We start from the raw sequence: 14,097 nt of genomic DNA, 5'->3' as shown, positions 1-14,097 counted from the left end.
ATGTCCCAAGATGGGTCTTTCGAAGCGTTTTCAGTCAGGATTCTCAATGCTGCGCTCATTATTAAGAACAGTTCAACGGTTCATACGAGAGACAACCGAACGCAAATCCCTTTGCGAAGAAAGTCCTAATAAAATCTTTCATCTGGCGCATCTTACTTGATGATCCAGTGGATCGCAATGAAAATATTCGAGAGACGACGAAAGTGCGTTCGAATATTCTTCTCTCTCGCGATAAATTGGATTGTTCGGTAAGGAGCGCGGCGGAATCAAGAATTTTATTGAGGGTCTCTTCAAATATCTGTCTTCGAATTTATTCCGCCGGAAATTCCGGAATTCAGGGCAAAAGAGCTCGCGCGTTGTTAATGATGAAATACCTATTTCCCTGAATTCGGCGAGCGGGGAAGAATGGCGCTCGGGGAATGTTCGCGATTTATCGGAAGCCTTTGTCAAAGACGAGACAGAGTAGCAGAAAGGCGGGCGGTCCTTCTTGATGAGTAAGGTCCACTGTCGTTCGTGCGATTACGCTCGCTTCTCAGTCGTCGTTATTATTCGCTCGAAATCTGGCCGCCGCCGGCCCCGGAGAGTCTTCTCTCCTCTCGTCTGCTTTCCATATCTTCGCAGATCCCATCATAAATTCAAGTTGCCATCGCAAGTTACTCTCGCGTACCACCCTCCGGGCCTCGAAGACACCTCCGGGATGAAGCGAGCGACACGGTTCTGATTTCAGGAACTTCGGCTCTGCGGCAGTCGATAAGTAATGTCGACGGGCGAAACGCGGGGGCGTAGAAAGGGTCGTAAATTACGTCGGTGCCGGTCGATTACTTTTCCATCCCGAAAGGACGACCTTGACCCTGATCTACCTCTCGCAGGCCGAAAAAGACGGCCACGTGTAGGCGTGTAGCTTCAGTTAACTCGACGCGATCGACGCGTCGCTGCCACTGGAGTAGATTCGCGTGTCGCACGCGATTGCGGATGAGCGGGCAGGAAGTATCGAGCTGTTACGCCGCGCTGATAAGAAGATTACGCGATGTTCTGTATGAGAGAACACGTCGCGGCACCGATGAATCTGCATAGCTGATTGAATCCCTCGACACTTGAAATCTTATATTACGGTACCGCGGCACCGACGAACGTCTTAGACCTGAAATAATCCTATGTCGCTTTGCCACAATGCCCGTGTTATCCTCCTCCGGCTGAGCAAGAGTTTCGGGACGAACTCTTCGAGATCCGTTCTGTTTGTATCGTATTTCATCTCTTTTTAAAAATGTACCTATATACGTTGTTAAAGACACACACATAGAAAACTGCCGGATTCAAGTAAATAATTACTCCAATATTCCTTAGGAAATTTTTATTTTGGATTGAGTAATATTTGATCTAAGTAAAATGCTTTCCGAGTAAATCATCTAAGTAAAATATTTACTAAATTCAAGTAAAATTCACTTAATCCAAGTAAACGTTTGCTAAGGAATATTGAGGTAATTATTTAACAAATTGAATAGTATTAAATTCGAGATATACAGTTAAAGGAAAACAGAAATATTGTCCTTCCTATAAATTTATTCGCATCAACAACCTGCGCTCGACTCTTATAGTCCTTTCTATGTTTTCCAACAATTATTTACTGGAATCCAACACTTTTTTCTGTATAGTAAGTACGCAATAGGTATGCTATTTGTCAGGAAAAATGTATCTCGATCGACGTGGAAGTTTCGGACAGCTGTTATTAAAAAATTTCGTCGGATNCTTTTCCCAAAAATTTTTTTTTTTTTTTTTTTTTAAATCAAACAGTAACAATTCAAGCTCGATCCACGGTAACAATACGTAGGCGAGGTACGTTGCAAATCGCGGCAAGCAGTGTAATCGCGCGTGGAAACGAATTTTTACTCGCAAGTCGCAGTATTAAATGCTCCCGTTCGGCAGCATGCTCACAGTTAACTCGCACACACTGAGTGGCCGATATGCGTATTTCGTAGCCCGGTAGCGGAGCTTAAGCTTGCGCCGTTTGGCCGCCCTCGCTCTCCCTTTCTCCACTTGGGTTGCTCGACGCGCTATCTCACTCCGGCCTTCTCTCTCGCTCTCTCCCGGCGCCGAAGCTCGCTCTCTCTCGCGCCGGGTTGCTCCCTGGGTTCTCTCTCATCCCCAGTGCGCGCATCGAACCCGTCCTGGACGAAAGTCCTTCCCGCTCGCTCCGCTCGCACGTAGGACGCACGTTTCCTCATCCCGACGCACTCGACGTGCTCTCTCGTCGCTGTTGCCCATCGTTGTAGTCGCGATCGTTCTCGCGACCGGTCGTCACTCGGTTTCCGGTCGCTGCGGACGTTCTCGCGTGGCGGAACCTCGATTTCGCTCGAGACGCGGGTGGATTTAGGGCGAGAGTTTGGTGCGTGGTTAATGGTGGTGTTCGCCGAGGAAGCGCTCGTGATCGATCAGGTCGTCGATTGAAAGCGGAGAGGGATCAGGATTGTCGCCGATGGCAACGATGACGTATCGGCAAAAGCGACGCTCGACCGTCGTCTGAAGATATGGGAAGTGGTTGGTAAATATGCGGTCGCGCATTTCAGCTCAGCCCATGGATCGTCGCGACGATAGATGATCGATGTCGAGGATCGCCAGTCCCGAAAGTCGAAGTGTCGATGATGCGCACACCCGCGAGCAGCAGTGGCGAAAGCGCTCTTTTCGCTTACGTCGTCGCGCGATAAAACCAGTCTCGCGTCACGAATCTCGCGCGAGTTCGCGTGCTGCGGTGAGCTCGAGACGAGAGAGAATAGGTATGGTTTGAATTATACACGATGTGCGGGAGATTCACCAAAATCGTCGACGCGCGGTCGCGTGCTTTTGATATTTAAATCGCGGGAGATCGCGTTTTTCACGCATTTTTTATGCGTTTTCAATACGTTTTCGACACGACTAGGCGTTTTCCATAAATTGTATATTGAAATGTACATTGTGTGTTATGTAACAGTGAAATGCACGATTTTTCGATAGTTCCTATCGTTGCGTGCATACCGTCCATTAATTTATCCGGCGATCTCGTCGGAAAATTCGACAATTAAACTTGGCCGGTGAATAAAATTGAGTGCGCCGTAAGTGACTCGCGCGAGCTGCTTTTACGATCGAGCAGATCTCTCGAGAACGCGGATAGAAAGCGATCGGCGCTGTGTGACCGATAAATTGGAACAGTCAACTGCTGCGCGTTAGATATCGAGAAAAGAGAGAACGAACTGAAACTAAACGTAAGGCACAGTTGAAGATCGCTATTAGCATCGTATTTTCGATTTGTCTGAAGGAGGGTCCCTCCTCTCTCTCTCTCTCTCTCTCTCTCTTCACCAACAAAGGCGCGGTTCAATTTCTCGTTGGACCCTTCCAGTTCGCGAGCTATCGATCAACCGGCAGGCTTCGACGTATAAATAGCGTCGTATTAATTTGTACGTACAGAAACGGGAACGTCGACCGCGTCTTGCAGACGGAGACGTGCGGTTTTTATTCGATCAACCGGAATAACAGATATGCAGCGCGGATATTTTAACGCCGGCGCATCACCCTTGCTCTCCGGCACTGTATCTGAGTAAAATTCGCGCAGATTCGTCGCGACGTGCGACAAACAAACGTGTTTTGCACGGTCACTCGCAACACACGAAGATAGATTCGCGCATTGATGTATCGGATTACTGTACCAGGAGCGGAATATCTCGGATGTGAAATATCCTTCCGCAAAATATTGGCTAATGTGCATATCGCCTAATAAAAACTTATCTTCGTTTTCAGTGATAACTTGGACTAATTGTGGCACATGCTAACGATACCGCGCGATTCGTTCTAATGACGACAAATGATAACGGAGAATCGATAACGAGAAAGAGGAAAAATGTAAAATTTATTTCGGATCGCGGGGGAAAGGAATGTTTTGCCATGGATATTTTTGCGCGGATTTATGGAAGAATTTGAACGATGTCGCTGTGCGAATAAATCTTTAATATCGCAAAATATCTCTCTGCCGCCTCGCGATATTTTCCGTTTCAATGTCATTTGCACGAAGCATCGCTTCGTTTCATGAATATTTATCGCGGCGATATCGTTTCAAATAATAATCCGAAATCGAAATTGCGCGCTAATTATATGCATTGCGATTGATTTGCTTCCATGTAATAACGGCCGGCGACGAACTATCGGCGCCATCAAAGCCGTCGCGCTTTCAATCGCCATATAATATGCGTCCGTTCGGTTAGGTAATTTGCATCGAGGTCAAACGTCGTTGTATCGAGTGACCGCTCGTTACGCACAAGTGTATTCAATTTGGACCGCAGCACAGTTTTCACGAGAGGCAGGACGACGTTCGGTTAGCAATTTTCCAGCCACTTGCTTGTGAAAGAAAAAGAAAGAAAGAAAGAAAGGAGAACGAAAGAAAAAGAGAGGAGAGCCGTTAATTCGAATTATTAGCCTCGCTTTTACGCCGCGGAGAAACTTGTCGACGCTTCGACTTTCTCCCTACCCCCGTGGTACGAAGACCGGCAATCTTTTTCCGATTTCCAAGGTGCTACCGATCCATTGTCGTCCCGGTATCACTGCACTGCCAATATCACGGCGAAACGATGACATCGGAACGTAGGGGACGCGCGTCGGCGTACAATGCCGTCGGTGCCGTCGTCGTTTGAACGCGTGCTCTCAGGCCACGAACGAGTCGTGTGAGGTACGTAGAAGCGACCGTGCGGGCGAACGTGTGAGATTTTGACGGGGAAATTTGACGGACAGGCCATCCACTGTGCCCATCGGTACGTCGCGGGCCAGTCGGGGTGCGACGTTGAGTAAATTTCATCAGTGTCATCTTGAATAAGTCCTGCCACATAGTGTCACGCCGTGAACGAAGACGAGCGCGGCGTTTGGTGCGTGCGTGCGTGTTGTGTGTGTGTGTGCGCGCTCTGCGAAAACGGACGCATCCGTCAAGTGGATGGATCGAGCCGATCGCGCTACGTAAACGCGCGATCGTCCACTTAAATCGTCTGTTCGGGGTCTCGCCCCGGTAAGAGCGAGCGAGTCGCTGTTATCGTCAACCTGTCGCTCTCCGAAGTAGTGAGCCTGCTGGGCCTCGCCGACGACGACGAGGTCCTCGCAGGTACGTCCGAGGAGAGCAGGAAACGCGCCCTGTGGCAGTTCTACTCCACAGGCATGCTCACTCATAGCCACAGCGACGGAGAGTTCCCAATTTACTCGCAGGGTGAGTGCGAAGATGAATTTTGTGAAAGCAAAATTTTTTTCTTTGTCCCTCCTTCTTTCTCTCGAACACCCGCGGAAATAGTTGACCTGTGTCGAATTTTTGGTTTTACGTTAGCCCTGAGAATTACGTCAAACTTGAAAAATCAATAGGAACAATTTCGAAATATAATAGTTACTGTCTCGTTTTAATACTTATCTAATTTTATCTCATCTTAGTGCCTTATTTAAATGTGATGTGAAATAAACAAATATTAAATAATTAATATAGGTAATTAATAGTAGTGTTGTGACGTAAAGTTTTTGGCAGATTAGAAATAGAACGTGTCCAAGGAATATTATCAAACACAAAAATCAGCATTTGCCAGATTTAATTCAGTTCTAAAGCCTTTATTTCTCACTGTATAAAATAAATACAGATATGTACAAATTGACAACGCTATGTCCCGGCGTCCTGTGTCCTTCATCTTGGTTTGCCGATGACTCGGTTTTTAGCATCCGGCTACTTCGTCGTGGTGCTCCAGATATTCGCTCGTGCCACTGATACTCGCGTAGATGTGATTCGATCAGAGAAAATGTTAATCAACACAACTGAGAAAATAGTGCATCATCGACCTCGTCGTATATTTTCTCGATTGTTTTCATTACATCCGAACCAGAGAGTGATAAGCACAATGTTCATTGCATGTATCGACACGATAATTCTTTCATTCCTGTGTGTGCGGGTATTTATATTATATATTTATTTCATCGGCTTATGAAATATCAAATCGTAGACTCTATTCTGCACGTGTGTCGAACATTAAATATGTCTTACTGACTCTCAAGTTGAAACAACGCTAGACCTGACGCTCATACAAGAAAAACGAATCCGGGATCTCGTCGGTATCGCGTTAATTTATTTAACATTCTATCCGTTGATCGATTCGCATCCTACACGAGTGTCAGTGTTAGTGCCGGTGTCAATGCCACGAGGGAGTATCCGGAGTACCCGGGAATCAAGATGTTGAATTGGGAAGTCAGGATGAAAGACGGAGGATGTCGGGGCATGGACAGCGATACATCATATATCTTAAGGCATGTGAAATTATTTATTATACCGAATGGTATCGTATTTCAACGGACGTTTGACGTTTGCAGGGTAACGTAGGGCCACAATTTCTCGACTCGGGCGATGAGTTATCTGTTAACTGAATAACACGATTAGGCATTAACAACGAATAATATGTATTAGGCTACATTGTGAGATGTTTCGCACGCGGAAAATATCTTTTAAAGAAAAGAAAATTTATATTTACGACTTTTGTTACGACTGATATTGTAAAATAATGCAGAGGATGTAGGACCGAATTGATAAATAGGCCGACGTCGTCTTGTCGAAATGTTTTTCCCCGGTTAAGAATGAAAGGGTCTTTTAATACAACTCATCGGGCGACGTTGTAAAAATAGCACCGGAATCGATAGTTATTATTGTGTCCCGCGATCGTTGCGCTTCGACGAGTCGCTGCGTCAACGATGAAAATCCATATCGTCTAAAAAAACTATTCCCTTGCATAGATAGGACGGGTACGTACGTCACGCCTGCGTTTATAGGGCTTCGTACCGTACACGCTGCGCAACGTGTGTACATCGGCTGCATTCGCGCGACGTTGTAACGAGGAGATCGATTCGTCGCGGAGCGACGACTGTGTCGATGCTTCTCGGTGGCTTTTCTATAAGCGCTTTCGCCGTCGTTGCGTACGTACGCACCGAGATTTCGTCGATAAAAGAAAGAAAAAAGAAAGACAATGTTGTTTGACAACTATCGACGACTGTCTGGTGCATGTAATTGCCACTGACGTTGCGGATCGTAAATCAACGAGCAGCGGTAGATGGCGTAATTTGAAACGCAGCTGCGATAAACAACGAATCGACGCGATATAATTCAGCATCCTTCTAAATATCCATAATTATTGCGCGGGAGGGGAATAATAGAGACTCGCTTTGCGCGTCGCGCGTGGCGATATGATCATTGTATAATATAACAGTTTATATATTATGAATGTCGAGCGCGCGAAGGCTTTTACCATCGCGCGAACGGATCTCGTTATTTTGTGAAGGGCGATTAATCATTAGAACGAGCGTGATTAATTATGTCGAATTAGTAGCACACGTCAATTAAGGGCGATGAAATAATCGACGGCTGCCGGTCGAGAAACAATCGAGATAAGTGTTGGTCGCGCGAGTACGCGATATACGCGCGTACGTTTCGAACGTTCTGATATATCGGTTATCGATACCTCTCTCTCTCTCTCTCGTATGCATTCGCCACTTGAAAAACAATTCCCCTCGGTCGATCGCTATTTTCACACCGCATGGAGAACCGATCCCTCCGATTCTTCGTTCATCGGCGACGAGCGCCGGAATAATTGATGATGCCTCGCGGTTACCGCTGTTGGTGCTGTGCCGTATTCAAACTTATACGGGAAATCAATCGTCCGTATTCGGATATTCATGTACAATAGGATACAGAATGTGCACAATAGAATACAAAATAAACGCCTGGGGAGTGTTAGAGATGGAAGTAATTAAAAGGTCGCGCGCGTGTAGAGCGTCTCGAGCGAATTTTCATCTCGCGTCGCGAACTGTCCGATTTTTCGGTGAGTTCCTCGATGGTGGTTTCGCAAATCGCTCCAGTCAGCCGAGACGGACAAGACGAATCTCTCGGGAGACGGCGACGTATCGACGGTGTCGGTGCGCGGCACACGAAAAAATACATATGAGAAAAGTTGCAGATGCCATCCCGGTGTAAAGTTGCATCCGCGGATCTTCGATAAATCATGTGTCGTACACACATATACATATACACGCACACTACACGCCCGGCCAAGCTGAGAAGAAAAGCAATTTGCATTTCGTTTTCCGTGTCATTTCGTCTCTAGCTGCGAGGCGCTAGTTTGGCAGCTATAGGTCCGTGTTTCACTGCTCTCGGCGGAATTCCGATTTCTTCTTCATAGAGACGCGCCGCGGTGCGGGTGGAGCAGGAGTAGCAAGTGTAGGAAGAGGAGGAGAGGGAGAACGGTTCTGAGAAAATGGTTCTGTACAATTTTCACGCGTCGCGAAAGAGAAATGCGAAGGAAAGAAGGTTGTAAGGCTCAGTGTTATATTTTTAATGGCGCATTAAAGAGGCCTCTCATAAATTTGATATTTGTCGAGCAAAATTACGGTCCTACACATTTATTTCACTATATAATAAATGTTAATTTAAAACGGGTTTGAGGTAAACATATGTACACAATATTATAAATATGAAAATATTATTTTTCTTATTAATGCTATATTTATGCATCAATTGATCTAATAGAAATGCATAGATAAGAGAAAGAAATATATAAGTGTTTAAATATGTGTATATGTATCTCGAATATTACTGTTAACTATGAATTTTACATTACTGTATTTTCAAAACAAAATGGCCAATCATTTTGAAATTTGCATATATTAGTCTTTAATATCATAGTAATTTTTCATTAAAATCTTGTTTTCAGTTTAAAAAATATTAAAAATAGAAATTAAAAATAATACGCTCACAGAGCACGTATAAAAATATTAACTTCAGTTACAAATATCTTAGCTCTCGAATGGTCAATGTCTTTCTAATTGCAATAAGATATTTTTCAGTATATACAAGTGTAAGTTTCATAGAATTCTTATCAAACTTATTTCGCCTTACAACCTCCTTTCTTCGCGGTAACTTTTCCTATGGAAACGAGCAAAGATTGCCGTGATAAAAATATGTCGTACATCTCGGTCGAAATAATGACATCTTGTACGGTCACTGTCATCGTTGCTCCTTGACGTTTTCCTTCTTTCTTTTTATCGCCCGGAAGTTTATAAGGGGAAACGGAACAACCTCGGATCGTTGACTCGTAGAGAGATAGAAAGAGAGAGAAAGGAAATCAAGAGGGTCGATGCTACCGTTTTCTGGGACGCGGTGATATTCGATCGCACGGCTTGCTACTTTTTGCCATCTAACCGACAATTGTCGGCTGGTGCTCGGACGCGAATAGTAGCGAGAGAGGCTTGACAGAATAAGAAGTCGCAAACACGGTTGGGGCATCACCATCGAGCGCCGTTATTGCACTCCACCGTGCTTTCGGCGGCGAAGTTCGGCTGACAAATCACGAGGTCCTGATAAAGAGGCCACTTTGGCCCCTGCACTGACCGTTCCGATTCGCCGGCCAAAGAACCGCTCGACGGCTGAGAGATTTGCGGGCATTCATGACGGGCGCACACCGGGGCTTGAACGCGGAGACGCGAGGACCCGTACAAATGGACCGGGTTGCCTTTTTTTCCCCATAAATCTTTCTCTATTCTACCATGGTGACCGTGGCGCGCTACTATCCTCGGCCGCGAAGGATCGAAGGGTAACAGGAGCACGCGTTCATCATGTCCATCTATTGTAGAACGACCTATCCTCTTCCTCCTCCTCGGTCTGCCGGAGAAACGAGAGTCCGTTCCATTTAAGAATGTGCTTACGGAAACAAGCCTGGGTAATAAAAACAACAACGGGAATACTGTAATGAGCAGCCCTGCGAAGAATGTTCTTGGGTCTATCCCTCGGCTGCCACTCCGTCGTGAACTTCTTTTCTTCCCGTCTTTTACGGGCGCTCGCGTGGGAGTTCTCATTAAAAATTTATATATTTTGACAAGACGCTGCTCTCTAAGTTCCTTTGAGTGAAATCTCACTCGAAAAATAAAGTTACCACCGAGTTGCACAAATTCTAGTGATTTTTCAATTGTATACAGTGAATTTTTCACATTCTCTGAATCGTCGAGTGAATATTTTCACTCGAAGTTGAAGAGCGAATCTGATGTATCCCGCCGTCACAGGAAGATATTCGCTCCAATCGATTGAAATATTCGCTCATATGGAGTCAAAATCCACGCAAAGCTTAAAAGAAACATACATTCTTGCTATTTCGAGTGGCAGTATTTTCACTATCGCTTCTGGTGAAAATATTGCCACTTTTCACTTATTTTGAATGAGATTTTACTCGAAGAAATTTAGAAAGCACATGTGCGCATTACTGCATGTCTTTCATCTGGAAATTAAAAAAAAAATCATCTCGCTGCTTAGCGCAGTGACTTTTCTCATTATTCGTCTCTCTTTAGTTTCTCTTTTACACAGAAAAAAGTTTCTTCGGATTTAGTGTACATGCTTGTTTAATTTGGGTTTGTTTAATACAAACAATTTAATATCAAATATCATTTGTTTTGAATGAAAATGTTGTTATTTTACCAAAGTAAATTATGTTGTTTGATAGAAACAATATTATTACAGGAAATAATATTCGGTTTTTCATAAAAATAATTTGTTTTAAATATTGTTTCACTGAATGATAATATTGTTTTTATATATTAAATATTGTTTCACTGAAACAAAGAAGTTCTTTAACATTTTCCTAACATAGTATACTTCTTTCAAATCATAGCATACTTTTTTCATCTTATTGCTTGTAGCAACTATTATAAATGTTTGGATGAAAATACAAAATAAATAAGATGTAAAGATATTTATTGTTTGAAAAACCGAACATTCCTACTTTTTTAATCGAATTCATTTATCTGCTCCATTCCAAGAGACAAATTTGTCTCAATTGCAGAAATTTTATTAAATCCATAGAAATCTTTTCTCTGTGTAAATATTCCCGTCCAGGCGAGTCGAGGCGCTTCGGCGGGCGTCAAAATGTTAATCGCGAGCGTTGGTCAGTCTCGCTGATGTATCCGCGCGATAATAAGAGACGTTCTCTCGAAGAAACCATGAGGAACATAATTCGTCGTCCGTGTGGACTTAATTGAAATTCATTCTGTCGCCCGAGCTTCTCGCTCGCGCGGCATATACGTATCAACGAGCATTACGAGCTGCCTCACTCGTCGCGAAGCGACATTATGTCTCGCGAGCAGGAATTAAATTTCGCGCAGTCACTTACGGTGGACGACGCTCACCGTGAGGTTAGGTCACCGGCCGAAATTCGTCTTTGTTATTTCCGCGTCGGCGGAAATTAAGTCAGAACTGTCGGCCGAAGAGGAGAATGTGCTAGAGGAGTCGCATTAGCGGGTGGATAAAATGCGCATGTCGCGGTAGGCACGCGCGTTAAATAGACGATCGAGAGTAGCACTAAATATATTACGAGTATTTCTGTGTACGCTCGGTAGTGGTCACTCGGTTGCTCACTATCATTTTAATACATAGCTAGTGTCTCGCTGGCTTCCGAGAGGATCAGTGGCATTCGGAACGCACAGTCAGATGATTAAATATATGAGTGAGGAACACTTAAGGGGTCTTATTCTGGATGTATAACGAACTCTGAGTGTGTTCTTTTAATTCCAAGTTTCGTTTTTCTTATAATTATATGAATATAATTACCCAACGCAACAGTTGATAACTGTTGTTTGTAACTAAAGTATAAGCCGAAGAAATTCGTAGGACGCATGTATGCGCGCTCAAAGTCAACGCCGATAGCAATTTTGCGTCCACAGCACTCAAGAGATTTAAAGGTCGTAACACTTTTCCTCGATGAGTTTCGCAATGCATCCCGCGTCCAATAGGAGGAAATCTGTTTTTTTAGTCATTCTCAGGAGATACATTTTCCTTGAATACGGGTTACGCGTTACGAAACTCATCGACGAAGAGTGCCGCAACTTTTAATCATACGTGTATGAATCTATGTGTGTGAATTTCGTCACGACGCCGAATGAGATTGCGAACATTCGCTCACTCTTTGGCTGTTGCAGAACGAAACAGTCTTACGTACACAGAAAAAAAATATTTCTTTGGTTTTAATAAAATAAACAAATTTATCTTTTGGAACGGAGCAAACAAACAAATGTTTGATTCAACAAATGGGATTGTTTGATTTTTTAAATAATAAATATCTTTAATAACATATCTCTTTTGTACTTTCATCATTACGATGATTGTCATAAGTAATAAATTATTTGAAAGAAGTAACACTACGTTAAAAAAATGTTAAAGAACTTTTTTTGTTTCATGAGACAATATTTAATATGTTTCCTCTAATAATATTTTTCTACCAAAGCCACAGCATGGTTTACTTTAGTGAAATAACAGTATTTTCATTCGAACAAAATAATATTGATATTAAGTGTTGTTTATATTAAACAAACTACAGTCAAACAAGCACGTATACTAAATCTAAAGAAACATTTTTCTCTATGTATCGAACGCGGAAGACGCGCGAACTGGATCTCTCGACTAACCATCGTGGCGTCGCATTGACTGGACGTCAATTCGCGTCTTTTTGATAATTATCAGCAAACGGACGCGGTAATGCGGTTCTGATGGAGATGTTACTTCGTACGCTGCGCATCCCGGATGAGATAAACGGCAACGATTCTCCGGGAATTTCGAGTGGAGGGGCGTGCTAAACGTATGGAGGCACTCGAGCCACGCTCAAATTAGCGGGTACCCCGCGAACCATCTGGTCAGCCGGAAAGGAGATTAATTTAATTTGCATTTAATCAGCGCTCAATCTTCAGCATGAATATTCAAAGCCTCCTTTCCGCTCTGCCGCGACGTTTTGCCCGCTCCTGCGATCGACAAAACGCAGCCTCCGCGCGCTAATATTCATCGGCGTGTATACTTTGTTTGTCGTGTCTGTCTTTCTTGCCGTTCCTTCGTTCTCATTGTTCGCTCGTCTCCCCATTCGCCCGTGGCTGTTCGCGATCACCGACGCGATTATGAATTCGCGCTGCGTGACGGGCGGGCGCAATTCCGAGGGCTGGTCAAAGCTGCGTGATTGCGCCGTATTTTTTTCGGGGCAACACGCGAAATTCCTCTTTTACCACGGTGGCGCCGCTTCGCGCGGTTTTATGCAGTCTACGCAACGGCGCGGCTTGATAAAGTTATTGTTCCCTTTGCATTTTGCGCGCGCACGATCGTTGTAAAAACGCTCCGAAATAACGCGAGTGCATATTCGACGCCTCTGGCGAAATACAATCGGAGAAATTGACGTTGCATGTTACCGCGAATGTCCCGTACGGCGCGGAAGAACCTTCTTTAATCTCCGCGAGCGTAATAAGCCGCACCGGTACGAGCCGCAATTACTCGTGCACTCTAATACGAGAGATAGAGAAAGATAGATATAGAGGGAGGGGATCTATAAAGAGAGAGAAAAAGAAAGAAACAAGCGATTCGTGGCCATTCGTAGTTGGCTGCAACTTACTCCGTCGAGCGGTGGGGCTAAAAAAGGGGGAAAAAATAAACGGGCAACTTTGTCGTTCGCTTTTGTCCTAGGGCCGAGGCTGCGCCTTCGGGGCAGCTCATCCTCTTAGTGCTTCGTTAAATATTCACGAGAATCTCCGTTTAAGCGTGCGTTACCGTGAATCGCCGGCGCCGAGAGTCCTCGGCGAGCCGGTACCACCGTGGAGTTCATCCGGCGACGCTGTCGTCCCCGGAGAAACGCATTGCCGTCGACGTCGCGACCTTTGGGACAAAGGGCTCGTTAAGATTTCCTCGTTGGAAATCAGTGCACTTCCGGTTTCATTAATCTACCGTCACGAACGCGGTCGTCGGGTCGTCGCGATTAAACCTCGGATAAAGGTGGCAAGTGGCCGTGCCTGCCGCGTTGTTATCTGAAGCGCGTGCGGTTTCCGCGCGAAAGTTAATATGGGAGTTACATATTTTTCGACGGAGCGATGGATACCTATATATACGTCGGCGCACACGAGAGCTAAAATAAATTGACGCGGAAAGTTCCCTCCGCAAGTTTCGTCCATTATGCCGCAAGAGGTGAATTTCGCATCGCAGACTCGAGAGCGCGAGGAGGAATAAAGTTAATCGGGCGTAATTGTTGCTCGTCGTATATTTATTATTATTTAATT

This window comes from Dinoponera quadriceps, unplaced genomic scaffold (genome assembly GCF_001313825.1).
Source record: "Dinoponera quadriceps isolate SergipeBrazil2010 unplaced genomic scaffold, ASM131382v1 scaffold3579, whole genome shotgun sequence".
Lineage (NCBI taxonomy): Eukaryota > Metazoa > Arthropoda > Insecta > Hymenoptera > Formicidae > Dinoponera > Dinoponera quadriceps.
This window is presented reverse-complemented; position numbering follows the sequence as displayed.